Source organism: Sorex fumeus, unplaced genomic scaffold, assembly GCF_029834395.1.
Source record: "Sorex fumeus unplaced genomic scaffold, SorFum_2.1 ptg000037l, whole genome shotgun sequence".
NCBI classification, from domain to species: domain Eukaryota; kingdom Metazoa; phylum Chordata; class Mammalia; order Eulipotyphla; family Soricidae; genus Sorex; species Sorex fumeus.
This window is the reverse complement of record NW_026606094.1, coordinates 41,455,527-41,473,077: the sequence shown is the minus strand read 5'-3', so window position 1 is coordinate 41,473,077 and position 17,551 is coordinate 41,455,527. Positions and strand designations below refer to the sequence as shown.

Below are 17,551 nucleotides of genomic sequence, written 5' to 3'. Positions count from 1 at the left end.
TTGTCACAACAGAGATTATAGCCTCTGATGAGATTTTATACTTGTGCTCACATATAGCCAGTTCTTTGTATAAATGTGTAGGAAATTTGAAAAATTGGTCAAGTAATTATAATGACCACATCTTAAAGCAGCCTTTAGGCAAATGAAGTTTATTGACCACATCTGCTAGATCTTTAGAGGTAATGGGATCAGTCAATCTAAGCAGCGTCTTGTCATGAACAAAGGCTATACAGAGCATACAAATCGCCTGGGAGTCTTGTTAAAATGCAGATATTCTGACTCATAGGTCTGGACTGGGCACTGAGGCTCTGAATTTCAAACAAGCTCCCAGAGGCTATGGAAGTTTCTAGTTTGGAGTTTACATGGATAAGGTGCAGCTAGAGACTCCTGGGTCTGATTCTATACTTTTGCCTCTGGCAGAATCTTGTTGAAGATTTCATATGTTAATTGTGGAATTGTGGGAATCAGCACCATATAGCACTACGGTTAAGCAAAAGACACTAAGTTAAACAGAAGACACTAATTTTATTTTATTTTATTTTATTTTTTTTGGTTTTTGGGTCACACCCAGCGATGCTCAGGGGTTATTCCTGGCTCTGCACTCAGGAATTACTCCTGGCGGTGCTTGGGGGAACCATATGGGATGCCGGGGACAGAACCCAGGTCAGCCGTGTGCAAGGCAAACACCCTATCCGCTGTGCTATCGCTCCGGCCCAAGACACTAATTTTGATCTAGCTGTTTTTATACTTAAGCTCTGTGAATAAAAGCTTTAGTGTTTTTTGTTTTTGCAAATGTAATTCCAGATTTATGTTCTGTTTCACGCTACTATTAGTGGAATAATATCAGAATTTGGAGGAAGCCTCTTAAAAAGCACAGATAATATTGTCTGAAAAACATGGTTCACTCAAAAATGTGCAGTTTAATTTAGAAACTAAAAGGGTTTTTTGATTAAAAATGATAATTACTGGGCGTATATGCAGTATTGAAAGTCGCATGTTCATCAAGCAGAGAGAATGAGAAAGGAAAACATTTAACCGCTAGGTGGCAGTAGGACATATATGAAAGAGGATTTGAATTGATTTCAAGCGGATCTCTGAGGAAATGATTGTCAAAATAAATAACATTTCCTAATGCAGTGGTATGCAGAAATGCCTCAGCGAAGCTACATATTTGTATAGCCATTTATATAGGCATTCTTGTATAGGCACTCTCCCAATTATATACTCTCTCTCCTTATATAGAGCTGAGCATCTTCGTGAGTTGTTTCTCAGTAAACATTTATGGAAGGGAATTTTCTTTTTTTCTTCTCTCTTGAAAACAAATTTTATTTTAGGAACCACTGTTAACAAAACAGTTAATGGCAAGGTTTTATGTGTAAAAAATTTAAGCACCACACCCTCCACCAGAGGGACAACTTTCGGTCACCATGTCCCCAGTGCTTTGTTCTTGCACCCTATTCCCTCCTCTTGTCTCCCCATGGTAAACTTCCTACTGAAAACTAGTTCTTAGTTTCTGTTGCCTTTGGACATTTTGGGGTCCCTTTATTATGTTTCTTTTTATCACACATATGAGAGAGCATTCTATGTCTTGCCCTCTCTTTCTTCTGATTTCTCTCAGCATGATTCTCTCCAGATCCATCTTTTTGAAGGTGATTTTTAATGCACAAGTCTCTTGTCATTTAAAAAACTTCAAAAAATCTTTTATTTTCTTTAACTTCTTATTTTTTTTATCTTAGTTCTTAAGACATCTGTATTATCTATTAAAAACTGGGTTGGTAAAAGTTCAAGAGTGTATTACCATTTTCATTCTTTGTTTCTGTATATACCATATAGAAGAGAGATCATCTGCTGTTTGTCCTTCTCCCCCTGAATTTATTTTCCTTATTAGAATATTCTATAATTTCTTTTTTGCTTAGTATGTACTCCTCTAACAAACCCTTGGACTTTGACTGCAGAACTGAGGTCACTGTGTGTGTGTGAGCAGGGCTGGAGGATAGGGAAGGAAGAGGTGAATTATAGTGACACAAGGACAATGGTGGAGGGTATTGGGCACTTGTGGTGTGGGGGAATGCAATAACTTTATGCACATTAACATTTATATGTTAGCACTATTACACTTATGTTGCCTTAAAGTCAACTAGACAAAATTAGATTCATTGTGTTATGAATCTTGTCAACAGCTCATTGGAAAACTAAGATTAAGTTCACTTAAACAGGGCTGGAGAGATAGTATAATGTTTGCCTTGCACGCAGCTGATCCAGGTTTGATCTCCAATCCCTGGCAATACATATGGTCTCCAAGAACCACCATGAGTGATCACTGAACACAGAGCCAAGAGTAAACCCTGAGCACAGCTAGGTGGCCCCCAAACCTACCTAACTAATTAACCAAACAATAAATTTCCCTAAACAGTGTAACCATAGAAAATTATGAGAAGTATTGTAAAAGTCATAGACTCTCAAATATATGATCACTTAATATTTGATAAAAGAGCAAGAAATGTGAAGTAGAACAAAGAAAACCTCTTCAACAAGCAGTGCTGGGAAAACTGGAAATTTACCTGCAAAAAAAATGAACTCTGACCTCTGTCTAACGCCAGGCATAAAAGTCAGATCAAAGTGGATTAAAAATCTCAATATCAGACCTGAATCCATAAGGTTCATGGAGGAAAATGTAGGTGAGTCCTCCATGGCATTGAAGCTAAAAACATCTTTAAGGATGAAACACCACTGACCAAACAAGTGGAAACAAACATAAACTAATGGGACTACATCAATCTAAGAAGCTTCTGCATCTCAAAAGAAACAGTGACCAATATACAGAAAGAGCCAATGGAATAGGAAAGAATATTTACTCAATACCCATCGGATAAGGGGTTAATATCCAGGATATACAAGACAAGAAAAAACCTCCAACCTCATCAAAAAATGGGGAGAAGAAATGAACAGAAGCTTCCTCAAAAAAGAAATACAAATGGCCAAAAGGCACATGAAAAGATGCTCTACATCACTAATCATCAGAGAGATGAAAATCAGAAAAATAATGAGATATCATCTCATACCACAGAGACTGGCATACATCAAAAAGAATAAGAAGAACCAGTGCTGGTGCAGATGTGGGGAGAATGGGACTCTCTTTCATTGTTGGTGGGAACGCCGACTGGTCCAGCTTTTTGGGAAAACAATATGGACATTTTAAAAAAATACTAGAAATTGAGCTTCCATATGACCTTGCAATACCACTTCTGGGAATATATCCCAAGGGTACAAAAAAAAAGCACAGTAGAAATGACATCTGCACCTGTATTTTTATTGCAGCACTATTCTGCAGCACAGAATCTGGAAACAATCTGAATGCCCAAGAATAGATGAGTGGTTAAAGAAACTTTGGTACATCTAGACCATGGAATACTATGCAGCTGTTAGGAAAGATGAAGTCATGAAATTTGCTTATAAATGGGTGTTCATGGAGAGTATCATGCTAAGTGAAATGAGTCAGAAAGAGAGGGACAGATGTAGAAGGACTGCACTCATTTGTGGAATATAAAATAACTTAATATGAGACTAACACCCAAGGACAATAGAGACAAGGACCAGGAATATTGCTCCATAATTGGAAACCTGCCTGGGGGAAGTTTGAGCTGGGGGAGAAGGCAGCTGGAATAGGGAAGGAATCACTAAGTCAATGATGGTTGGAGGGATCATTTGGGATGGGAGATGTGTGCTGAAAGTTAGGTAGAAGACCAAACTTGATAGCCTCTCAGTATCTATATTGCAAACCATACTGCCCCAAAGTAGAGAGAGAGTATGGGAGAAATTGTCTTCCATAAATACAAGTGGAGGGTTGGGATGAGGAGGGGATACTGGGAACATTAGTGGTGCAAAATGTGCACTGATGGAGGGATGGATGGGTTTTCAATCATTTTATGGCTGAAACTCAAAACATGAAAACTTTGTAACTGTATCTCACAGTGATTCAATTAAAAATATATGTATAAAAATTAAAAAACTACTACAGTCAAACAACAACAACAACAAATGTCACAAAGGCAACCAAATGAATGAGGTACTCTTTTCCTTTTAGAAAGGATTTGGAAAGCTCGCGTTAGAGGATGTTAGGATTCAAAGAGCCAGGAGACAGACTGAATTATTCAACATTCATCTGTGTTCTTTAAATAACTTTTTAATGAGGTTAAACTATATTCTACATATATTCAGAACTGGAAAATAGCTTCGAATGTCAGCTACAAGTCAAAACTTTTGGTAGCCAACTGGGGATGAGAAAGGAAAAAATGTTCTTGCTGAAGAAATAGATGGAGTTTCTTTTGACTGCTGCCTTTGGCATGATGCCTAGATCTTCTTGGTGCTGGGGCTAGAAACCAGCCACAGTAGAGATTCCAAAGCCAGGAATGAAACCTGTGTAGACGTACCTCTTGTTCTTGCTCAGGCATCCTTTATTCAGATTTATTTGTTATTTTAAAAAATTAAATATTATAATTATTTTTAAAATTAAAGAGCAATGTTTATGAAGTTACTAATAGTTGTGTTTTAGGCATACAATAATTCAACACCAGTCCCTCCACCAGTGTCAACTTCCCTTTAACAGTGTTGCCAGATTCCCTTCCCATCCCAACCCCCACTCCAACCCCACCTGTCAGCTTGACAAGCACATTACAGAGTTTCAGTGGTTGCCACTTAGATCTCATTTTTTCAATTCTGTTGAATCTGTGTTTTGGGTATATGGCTATTTATTCCCCTCACTCATATCACTGGTATAACTGAACCCCTGATACCTCAGGCATCCTTTGGACAGTATACTTTGAAAATTATTTTTTAAAAAATCTAGACACAGTAATTTACCAAGTTGTTTGCAATAGGGTTCTAGGCATACAATAGTCCCACATCCAATGTGACTCTATCTCTATAGAGACTATATTTTTGTTTATGTTAGTGTGTTGGATAGTTGGAAAGAATTATAAGTTTAAAATATGAATGAGTTTCTGTCAAAATCAGTGATCAGCAGTGAGGAGGTAGTCAAGTTGGAATTTATGAGCACAGAGGACTTTATGTTTATGAAGTTGGCCATACAGAGTGCTCTTTTATTATTCTATTTTGAATTTAAAGGATGCAGTAAAGTCAGTCTATACACAAGATGCTTATAGTTGTTGCCTGTTGGAATTAAAAAAACAATGAGATAAAGATTAATAGATTTAGTAAACATTCCAGGTGGTGCAATATTATATTCAGAGTTGATTCTGGAAGTTTCTGTTCATACAAGTCTGAGACCATTGCTAAGAAAGAAGATGTTCTAAACCATGGTGTTATTTTGCAGATATGCAATAGTTAATAGATCAATGAAACCCTTACAGCTTATGCACAATTTACATACTAAAAATAAAGAGATAAACATAAAACTGAATTCAGTGTAATACAATGTTCCTAAGTATAGCTAATATTGACATTTATTTTACTATTACTAACAAATTCAGAAAGGGTGTGTCCGTCCCCCAGTGCAAATCTAGTGACAGAATTTGAGTAGGTATGAAATAGATAATACTAATTTTAGTTTTCCAGTTTAGTTGATATAAACTTTTAGTTTAAAAAAAGTCTTGATTAAAAGTTGAAATACTTATGACAATGACTATATACATGACATTTTAGGCCTACTAGACCACCATCCTTTTTGACACATGTGGGGATCTTATGGATTGATTGGATCCTTATTCCTTAGGCAGTGCAACAAAATTGCCTTGTTCACAGTGGGTGTCAACTTCTGATTTGTAGTGGTTAATACTGGGTTAGCTGTACCTGCAGCAGAGAGGGACTCAGTTTATTCCAGTGCTCACTCAGATGTAATTCACTTATTTCCAAAGCTTAAATTTATTTATTTATTCCAGAATTGATCAGGCTTATGATATCTTTGTATTGGATAAACAGTATGGTATGGGGACTTTATTATTTGATGACAGTGAGAAAGTTACTTCACTAGAGATGGTCAAGGTGAAAAACTTTGGGCCAAAAGCAGATAATTGTCATATTCAGTTCCTATTATTCTCTGGCTTGTGATTAGGCAAAGGCATTGGGAATCCTATACTGTGAACTATGGTGAAGGGATTCCAGGTCAAACAAATACCAACATGCTACTAACTTCCTGACGAAACCTCAGAAGGAGAAAGATTGTGGCTGTAGATTCTGGAAACACAGAATAGAAGAGGTGCTTATTGTCAGTTAGAGATCTAGAGACAGGAAGATGTTGTCTTGGTATTTAGGCCAAGTGGAAGGACGATCCAGTAAGGATTGTTAATTTCTTTATAGTAACACTTATGTGTCTCTTTAAGTTTGGGGCATCATATGCCTGTATTTCCCCTCAGCTCGAGAATGCATGCATAATTGGCTGAGAATCCAGCGGACTGACCTATAACACTAATTATGGGAACCTTAGCATCATAACTTGTTTAGTCAGGTAAGCCTCTCATGAAAAAGCTGAGTTTACAATTGTTACTTAGTCCTAAAATCCAAGTCTCTCATCATACATAGTTTTAACTAGGTCCCACCAAAGGAACTTTGAAACTGGAGCTAATCCTCAGTCTACAGATCCAAAGAGAATTGATTCTCCAAGATGGGTCTATCCTGAGGTACCATGTTGTCACAAGACCTTTTGGGGCTGAATTACTGTAGATCATGCACTTGAAAGCCCTGTTAGGTGCTTGATGTCATCTTTGATGCTTGCTTATACTTGTTTAGGAAAGTTGAAAAGGAAGGTGCTGTGATTCTATTTATTATTTAACTGAAGAGACACATTTTGAGAAGTTCTGTTATGAAGAGTTTTTCCTTGGTGAACAGGATGCTTAACCATGATTAATTTATCTTCAGATTAACAACCTATAGACCAAGAGATGCTTGATACAATCTTGAATGAAAACTGAGATTTTTAAAAAAAATTTATTAGTGAGACACCATGAGGTACAGTTGTAGACTTACAATTTTTTGTGCTTGGGTTTTAATTATACAATGATCAAATACCCATCCCTCCACCAGTGCCTATTTCTCACCACCATGGATCCCAGTATCCCTCCCACCCCCATTGCCCCCATCCCACCCTTCCTCTGTGGCGGAGCATTCCCTTTTCTTCTCTCTCCTATTGGGTGTTGTGTTTTGCAAAAGAGGCATTGGGTGGCAATCATGTTTGGTCTATAGTCTACTTTCAGGCTTGGAGGCCAGCCACATATGCTAGGGGGAAAGGGAGCTCAGATAGAGAAGAGAGCACCAAATAAAGGGTGTTGGGAGGATCCTCCCAGGATGGGAAAACTGTGATTGTTTTAGCTTATTTACCTCAAACTTGGGAGAAGAAATATCAGCAGGAATAGAAGTGCCCTCTTTGGCAGCCCAGTTGACTCTTCAGATGAATTATCTAGGATGCAATTTTTACAGTTACCATCCACCATAATTATATCCTCACAGTGTTTGAATTCACATTAACTGCCGCCAAAAAGGAGCCAGTATTAATTCTGTAATTTTGTCTCAAAGGCCTTTCATTTGTTTTTCATGCTGAATCTACCCAGGGACTCATTAGTCTGAGTCTTCAGGAATCACCTCTTTCTGTCTTCATTTTCTTTCTTTCTTTCTTTCTTTCTTTCTTTCTTTCTTTCTTTCTTTCTTTCTTTCTTTCTCTCTTTCTGCTGTTTTTGGGTCGCACCCAGCAATGCATGGGGTTTACTCCTGGCTCATGCACTCAGGAATTACTCCTGGTGGTGCTCAGGGGACCATATGGGATGCTGGGAATTGAACCCTGGTCAGCTATGTGCAAGGCAAATGCCCTACCCACTGTACTATTGCCCCAGCCCCTCTGTCTTCATTTTCAAGTCATTTTCCATGTTGGCTCAGTGTATTCCAAAATATATTCAGGGAACTGGAGGGATAGTACAGCAGGTGGGTTTGCCAGGTTTGCCACACACATACAAGGCAAATGCCTTATCCACTGTGCTATCATTCTGGCCCCACGTTACTATTTACATGATCTCTTCTGACCAACTTTCATCACTTGACTTCCCGTTAATCATTGATTTGCTTGAGTGGGCGCCAGTAACGTCTCCATTTGTCCCGGTCGCGTGCTAGTGTAGCCCAATGGCATCTGTTCGTTCTAGGAACATGAAGAGCCTCAGGGTCTTGATGAAGAAGTCTGACCATCTCTTAGGTGAGTGGCCACACGGTCTTTTGACGTTCTGTGGAATCCAGTCAGTAATGGCTCTAGTCCAGCGGTCATCTCCAAATCTCATTACATGTCCAGCCCATCTGATTTTTGACGCCTTGGCAAACGAGACAGTGTCCCTGATTCTTGATTGTCGACGAAGGTCGGAACTCCAGATTCTTTCTTTCATTTGAGTGAAACGTGATACTCCAAGCATAACTCTTTCCATTCCTCTTTGGGAGACCCAAATAGTGTTCTCATCCTGTTTTCATAGGGCCCAGGTTTTTGAGGCATATGTTAATGCAGGAAGAACAGTGGAGTCGAAGAGATGTGCCCGGAACTGCAGGTTCTTTGTCCTCTTAGCTATTTCTTCGAGGCTCTTGAAGGCATTCCAAGCAGCTCTCTTCCTCCTGCGCAACTTTCATATATAATCAATTTCTTGAAGTTTAATTTGCATATGACAAAAGATATCCGTTTTAATTGTATATTTAATTGTAAATTAGTATACATGAAAGTACTCATTGCTTCCAATTCAAATATTAATTATTTCCAGAGCTCGAAATTTTTCTTGTATCCTTTTGTAATTAGTCTCCCTTACTGCCTGTCCCAGGCAAACACAGTTCTGCTTTCTGTCCTCAAACATTAGTTTGATCTATTTTAGGAGTTTCTTATCGAATAGGTTATACAGTATGTAATACTCAATGGCTAATTTCTTTGGCTAAGCATAATGTTTTGAGATGTCTCCATGGTTTACCTGCATCAATAGTTTGTTTTTATTGCTATTAGTATTTCATTGTTTGAACGTACTAGTCTGTCTATTCTTTCACCTGTTGATACAGATTGAGCATTTCCAGTGTTTCATCTTTATAAATAAAATTGTTGAAAAATTTTTATACAGATGCTGTGGATATGCATTATTTTTTAAAATATGAGTTTTAATAGTATTTGTAAATATTTTGTAATCGTATATTTTTATTTATTTATTTATTTATTTATTTGTTTTTTGAGTCACACCCAGCAATGCACAGGGGTTACTCCTGGCTTATGCACTCAGGAATTACTCCTGGTGGTGCTCAGAGGACTATATGGGATGCTGGGAATCAAACCCAGGCATGTGCAAGGCAAATTCCCTACCTGCTATGCTATTGCTCCAGCCCCATAAGTGCATATTTTTAATAATTAGAATTCCTGGGTTATCAGATAATATTAATATTAATATTCTGGTGGCATTTAATTTTATAAAAATATCCAGGCAATATTTTAATATATATTTTTTCCAAAGAGTAAATTTCTTTGAAATCTATCTGTCTTTTACTGTGTTCATGTTTTCACAATTAAACCCTCTTGAGGGGAGAGTGAAGATTCAAGTGTGCCTACTTGAATTCAAGCCAATGATGCTGGTATAGAAATTCAGGAATATCATTAAAATAGGGAAAAGATCCCTTTCCCCAGAATGCTGTGGAAGAATGATGTCCCTCTTTTGGAACTTCTGGGAGGACTGAATAATAAAAAATAGTTAAACATTTAAAATTTTTATTGTCTGTCATGTTGTTTATAAATTATGGTTTCAACTATTTGTAATCATCATTTCTTAAAAGCTTACCTCTCAACATTCCTAGTTACCTGCATGACTGGCTAATAATGTGTTTTTATCTGCAATAAATATATGAAAGCAAGTTCAAAGGATCAAAACATAGAGAAGGACAGAATCCAATAATGTTATAAATTACAAAATGTAAAAATAAAATAAGAGCAGAATTACAAGGTCGAAAATTATAATAATTTAATGCTGAAAAGGTAATTTTGTAAAGACTTTCCAGTGTTGTAAAATATAGTAATTTTGTTAAAAACTATGACTACTTATGACTTTTGCTAGACTAACTTTGTTGCTTAAATCTGTTCAGAGAAAAGAAACTTGCTGACAGATTGTGAGTTTCATTTCTCTGCCTTTATATTTTAAAATGCAGCAATCTTTAAGATTCCTTAAAGATTGGTGGCATTACTAAACCAGAGGTGGAGAGAGAAAAATATCTAGTTTACAAAGAAACTGAGTTATTAATTTTTAAAAATTTTATAAAGTAGTTCACAGTATTTGATTACACTTAATATTTCAAATACCAATCCCACCACCATTACACCTTCCCACCACCATATTTCAGGTGATTCTATCCCAAACTCCAATCCCTGCCCGAAAGCAAAACTGAAATTTAATATTTCCCTCTAAGGTTGGTTGCCTCCTACTTTGAATCCCATCAAATGTGGTACTTTTAGAGTATGGGCAGGGTGTGGCCCATGAAGTGTCCTGGAAAAGATTCACTCATGGTTTTTGGCTGCAGGGGCTGGGTCCCTTGGAACTGGGAGGGGTCTTACCCACCCCCTTCTGGGGAGTCCCCAGTAAAACAGCCTGGTGCCAGGGCTGGTTGCGTGGTTATGGTGAGTGTCATGAGAAACTGCATTTTTAAAGCAAAAAGAATCTTGGGGCTTGAGTGATCGTGTAGCGGATAAGGTGCTTGCCTTGCATGTGGCAGACCTGGGTTCGATCCCCAGCATCCCAGATGGTTCTTGGAGCACTGCCAGGAGTAATTTCTGAGCGCAGAGCCAGGAGTGCTGGATGTGACCCAAAAACAAAAACAAAAGCAAAGGGTATCAAATTCTATAATTGCACTGCACTGTCACTGTCCTCCCGTTGTTCATCGATTTGCTCTAGCGGGCCCAGTAACATTGTGAGACATGTTGTTACTGTGTTTGGCATATCGAATACATCGTGGGTAGCTTGCCAGGCTTTGCCTCGGGGGAGAGATACTCTTGGTAGCTTGTTGGGCTCTCCGAGAGAAGGAATTGAACTCGGGTTGTGGCCGTATAAGGCAAACGCCCTACCTGCTGTGCTCCAGCCCAATTGCTATAATGTACCTAAAAATACAATACACTTAATTTTTGTTCCTTGGCTGGTGGTCTTTGCCAGAGCCTGATGCTTGTCTAAAAACTCAGGCATCCAAGGCATTTGGGCAAGCTCTTCTCATTCAAAAAGTTATTGGTTACTTTTTTAATTTTTAGCAAAGCAGAAATATAACAAGTTTTATTTTTTGTAAAGTTCATTTTGTATAATTAGATTTAACTTTTTTTTTTATTGAAAAAAAGTTCACTGCTCAGACTGTCACAGTGGGGGGTTCCCACCAAGAGAAACCATCTAGTGTAGGATAACACTGTTTTGTCCTTTCTCAGGTAGCTTAGGTCACACCCATCCCAGTGCTCCTGAGTCACTCCCATTCCTCTGTTTATCTGTAAACTCTTCTCTGTGCTCTCCTCCCCAGCTAGTTAATTACGTTTTCTCCCCTAATCAGATTCTGTTAGGCTGTTAGATTAGATCCTTCTAAGAACACTGAAGTTGTATTGTAAGTTATGTCTTTTGCATAGTTTACCTTAAAGCAATGTCCTTTCTGTATGAATACAGGAAGACAGTTAATATTATGCTTTGTAACTTGGGAGTTGATTGACTTCGAATAATATTTACTCCTGGGCATCTGCTTTCTTGACTCAGTTTGCCCTTAGTTCCTAGCACTCCAAAAGCAGGGTCCCAACCAGGAACTGAATGGACCCAGGGCAAGCTGTGAGCTACCTTGGCATCGAAATGGGCCAGGCCAAAGCACCATGATACTCAACCATAAGTTGAGGGCATGATCATGGACAAATTCTGTCATGATCCAAAAGTAAGTAACGATGAGACTAGGACCCTGCTGGGGCTAGGAAGACTAGCCTGGCCTGAGGACTGCAGAATGTATAGTGAGATGTTTATATCTCTTACTGTGCTCACACAGAATGACATTGCTAGAAATATTAGAAGTAGATTTACTACAACTATTTAAGTAGATTACTAGCTGAGGAAAGAACACACCCTTGTTAGGATCCCACCCTTGAGCGGATCTTCTAGCAATCTGGAGTAATCTCTTTAGATTAGATTTTATCCTTGAATTAATCTCCTGGAGGAGTGATCTTACCTCTCTTTGTTGATTTGTCCATGTTCAACCACCATTGTGTCACCACCCTACTTGATTGCTATATAAACTAAGAATGTAAGTTCAGAGAGAGCAGAGTCAGAAGTGAGAGAGCTCGGGCTCCAGAGATCCAGAGTCAGAGCCAGAAGGAGAAAGGTTCAAGATTGGGGCTCAGGAGAGAAGGAGGCAGAGGAGAAACAGGAGTGAAGAGGATTGGAATAAACTACAATTGATATCAACTAGCCTGGACCTCATTTTCTTCCTTCATCAGCCCTTGGCCAACAGCCATCCCGATCCAGGCCACACACACACAGTGGTTCAAGAGCACCGAACGTGGGTGGTGAGATAGAGCTGTCCAGAGAGCCCGCGAACACACAACCTTCAGCGTGCTAAGACGTTACAATCTAGCATTCATTTAAAAAAAAATTTATTAGTGAAACACTATGAGGTACAGTTGTAGACTTACAAATTTCTGTGCTTGGGTTTCAGTTATACAATGATCTAGTACCCATCCCTCCACCAGTGCCCATTCTCCACCACCACTGATCCCAGTATTCCTTCCCCCCCCCCCCACCCCCCCACCCCAGCCCACCCTGACTCTGTGGCAGGGCATTCCCTTTTGTTCTCTCTCTACTTTTGGGTGCTGTGGTTTTCAAAAGAGGTATTGAATGGCAATCATATTTGGTCTAGAGTCTACTTTCAGCATGCATCTCCCATCCTGGTTGGATCCTCCCAACACCCTTTATTTGGTGCTCTCTTCTCTATCTGAGCTTCCTTTTCCCCTAGTGTGTGCGGCTGACCTCCAAGCCATGGAGTAAGCCTCCTGGTACCCATCTCGGCTATTCTTGGGTGTTAGTCTCCTATTTTGTTACTTTATGTTCCCCACATGGATGCAGTCTTTCTATGTCTGTCTCTCTTTCTGACTCATTTCGCTTAGCATGATACTTTCCATGTAGTAACACTTGCATGTAAATTTCATGACTTCATCTTTTCTAACAGCTACATAGTACTCCACTTTGTAGATGTACCAAAGTTTCTTTAACCAGTCATCTGTTCTCGGGCACTAAGGTTTTTTCCAGATTCTAGCTATTGTAAAGAGTGCTGCAATGAACAAACAAGAGCAGATGTCACTTCGACTATACTTTTTTTTGCCTCTCTGGGATATATTCCCAGGAGTGGTATTGCTGGGATATATTCCCAGGAGTGGTATTGCTGGGTCAAATGGGAGCTCAATTTCTAATTTTTTGAGAATTGTTCATACTGTTTTGCAAAAGGGCTGAACCAGTTGGCATTCCCACCAGCAATGAAGGAGGGTCCCTTTCTCGCCACATCCGCGCCAACACTGGTTGCTTTTGTTCTTTTGGATGTGGGCCAGTCTCTGTGGCATGAAATGATATCTCATTGTTGTTTTGATCTGAATCTCCCTGATGATTAATGATGTGGAGCATTTTCTCATGTGCCTTTTATCCATTCGGATTTCTTCTTTGAGAAAGTTTCTTTCCTCAATATAGTTAAAGCCATCTACCATAAGCCTACAGCAAGCATCATCTCATCCTCAATGAGGAAAAAATGAAAGCCTTCCCTCTAAGATCAGGGATGAGACAAGGATGCCCACTCTCGCCACTGCTGTTCAATATAGTACTGGAAGTACTTGCAATAGCGATTAGGCAAGAAAAAGATATAAAGGGGCATCCAGGTAGGACAGGAAGAAATCAATCTCTCACTATTTGCAGCTAATATAATGAGATACTGTGATACTATACGTAGAGAACCCTAAAACCAAGAAACTCCTAGAAACAATAGATTTGTATAGTAAAGTTGCAGGCTATAAAGTCAATACCCAAAAGCCCATGGCTTTCCTATATGCAAATAGTGAGAGAGAAGAAAGTGACATGAAAAGAACATTCTGTTTATCTAGAAAATAGTGTACTGTTCCTTCGAGTTTGAATGAGAGTTTAGCTGATAAAGTATCCTTGATGAAGTGTTCATTTCAGTGAGTTTTTTTCACTATATCCCACCATTGCCTTTGCGTTTGGAGGGTTTCCTCTGACAGGTCTGCTGTGAATCTAAGGGGTGCCTTCTTTGACCTTGCTGCTTGCAGTATTTTGTCTCTATTGGGGGCATCGATTATTCTAACTATAATACGTCTTGGAGTGTTTTTGTTAGGGTCTCTTTTAGCTGGCACCCTTCGGGCTCCTTGAATATGAATGGCTGCATTGTTGAACTCTGGGAATTTTTCAGCAATGATTTGTTTAACTGTGGCTTTTTCATTGGGATTGTTTCCCTTATCTTCTGGTACTTCTATGATTCTAATGTTTTTCCTCTTGGAATCATCTCCTAGAATTCTGATTCGCTCCTGAGCTATTTTGAGGTCTCTTGCCATTGTTTGTTGTTTTCTGTTGGCTTGGTGCAGCTGATCTTCAAGCTCACTGATTCTGTCCTCAGCTGTGGTCATTCTACTGTTTAGGGCACAGACTGAGATTTTTATTTCATCTATGAAATCTTTTATTTGTGACATTTCTGCTGTCATTTCTTCCTGTAATTTCTTGATTGTTTCTGTCATATTACTGGATATGTGTCTAACTGTTTCATTGAGTTTGTTGCACATCTCCATGACTTCATATCTGAATTCTTTCTCAGAGAGGTCCTTTAGGTGAGTAGCACCTTCTGAGGTTTCTGGCCTCTTTTCATCTTCATCCCCAGGTGGTGGGGTTTTGCATTGTTTCTTCATGTTTGTGTGTAGGTATGGGAACTGAGATGTCACACTAGATTTCTTGGCATGAGTAAACTATCTGTGGCACCCGCTGAAAATTAGGCCCCACCCACTTCTGCAGAAGCCACCCCCACTTCTGAAGATGTCACGCCCTCACGGGAACCTGGTGTGTGTGGGGGGGTACTAACTGGGAGAGGAAGAAGATGGGCACCGTGTTGGGGACGAAGAGGAAGAGGCTTATGGCTGCTTTTGTCCCAGAGTCCTAGAGGATGCCCGGGGCGCCTACATTGTGAAAGCCAAGTCCTGGGTTCAAATACTCTAGATTTAACTTTGATTGAGAAGCTAAGTCAGGATTAAATTGATTCAGTAAATATAGGTGTAGTGATTGTTTCCAAAATTGACAATGAATTATATTTAAAAATACTGCAGGAGTCAACAATATGTATTTGAAGAAGACTATATACTCCCAATTTTTTCTTTCTCAATATGGCTTTGGCTACTTGGGGTGTTTTATGATTTAGTACAGACTGTGTTATTTGTTGTTTATTTGTTATTTGTGCTCTTTGTTGCTCAGTAGTTGTTATTGACAATTCAAAGTCCTTGAAGATTGTCAATTAAATTTGGATGGAGGATGAATTAAATGTATGTAATTATATGTAATATAATAAAATAATAATGTATGTAATAATATGGTCATTTTGACTATATTGATTCTTCCAATCTATGAGTGTGAAATATCTTTCTATTTCCTTAGCTAATTTTTTAAATCTCTTTTTTAAGTGAATTATAGTTTTTTAAAATTTTTTTTTATTAGTGAAACACCATGAGATACAGTTATAGACTTACAAATTTTTGTGCTTGGGTTTCAGTTATACAATGATCAAGTACCCATCCCTCCACCAGTGCCCATCCTTCATCACCAAGCGTCCCAGCATTCCTCCCACCCCCCCATCTCCCCATCCCACACTGTCTCTGTGGCAAGGCATTCCTTTTTGTTCTCTCTCTCTCTCCTTTTGGGTCCTGTGGTTTGCAAGAGAGGCATTGAGTGGCAATCATGTTTGGTCTATAGTCTATTTTCAGCATGCTTCTCCCACCCTGGGAAGATCCTCCCAACACCCTTTATTTGGTGCTCTCTTCTCTATCTGAGCTTCCTTTTCCCCTAGCACATGTGGTTGGCCTCCAAGTCATGGAGCAAAATTCCTGGTACTAATCTCGGCCACTCCTGGGTGTTAGTCTCCCATTTTGTTGCTTTGTGTTCCCCAGATGAATGCAATCTTGGTACATTTACACAATGGAGTACTATGCAGCTGTTAGAAAAGATGAAGTCATGAAATTCACATACAAGTGGTACTACATGGAAAGTATTATGTTAAGCGAAATGAATTATAGTTTTTAAGGTATAGCTTAGTCACATCTTTTGTTAAGGTGATCCTGGGCATTTTATATTTTGGAGCACTATTTTGAAAGGAGTAGACCCTTTTATCTCTTTTTCTTCTATTTAATTACTTGCATATAGAAATGTGACAGGCATTTGTTAACTTTTTGGTGGGTTACTTTGTTGTATTGGTTTATTGTTTCTAGGAGTCTTTTAGTGGACTCTAGGATCTTTTACATAAATTATTATGTAATCTGCAAATAGTGATAGTTTGACCTCTTTTTCAATTCGTGTCCCTTTGATTTATCTTGCCTGATTGCTGTTCCTAGATCTTCTAATACTATATTTAGTATCAGTGAAAACAATGAACAACCTCACCTTGAACCTGATTTCAGTACTAATGCTTTCAGTTTTTCAGTATTAAGAATGATATTGTGGAGCTGTAGTGCCACCAACATGTCAACCTGTACGTGCAGGGTGAGTTGCATCAGCAGCCTGATAGTGCCGTTAGGCTTCTTGATACCCCAAAATTGCCTCTGTGCCTTTGCCAGACCCCAACAACTTGGGACCAGTTTACCAAAAAATTAAATGACCAAAAGTTAGGTATGTGGAAGACATGCCCATAAACAACTTTCTGCTCAGGTAAACAAGTTCATTTATTGACCTTATTTCAGAGACTCATAGATAAAGCTTGAAAGAGATTAAAACCCAGTTAATCTCAGACCCGCACATGGCTAAACAGACTGGGGTAAGTTGGAGGGGGACAGGTTGGCCTTTGCCTGCCCAGGCAGAGCCCTCAGAAGCCGCTTGCTTCCACAATCCAAAATCACAAACGTATCCCAGCCTGACTCCACCATCTCAGAACGGACCTCACCAAGGTATCATCTGCTGAAAATTCCAGTATGCGGGTTTTGTTACTGAAATCTCCAGGCTTTCATGGAGTTGGGGTAGGCAACTTCCCCCCACTTCCCAATACATATGAAAGCACTGGTAGTCACCCCCCCATGAACCAACTCCAGTACCACCCTTTAAACTCTATTACTGGCTCTGCTTCTGAGACCCATGAATGAATTTCAAAAGAGGTCAAAAGTCAGAGACACATCAGTGCGTCCCAGAAGACACCACAGAGCCAAAGACCTCTCTGGGCGCCATACTGAGCCAATTTCACAGGGACACCCCAGATGGAGCTGGTGCATCTCCCTGCCTACTCCAGGTGGAATCCTGGTGACCAAGAGCTTCCACAAGCAAGGCCCAGGTATGCGGGTTTTCAGGACTAAATCTCT

General features: G+C 39.3%; 1 pseudogene; it reads right to left on the bottom strand.

The window, feature by feature from the left end:
- Nucleotides 1–16,726, bottom strand: part of LOC130027674 (NADH dehydrogenase [ubiquinone] 1 beta subcomplex subunit 5, mitochondrial-like) — a 66,245-nt pseudogene extending 49,519 nt beyond the window's left edge.
- Between the last annotated feature and the right edge of the window lie 825 nt (nucleotides 16,727–17,551).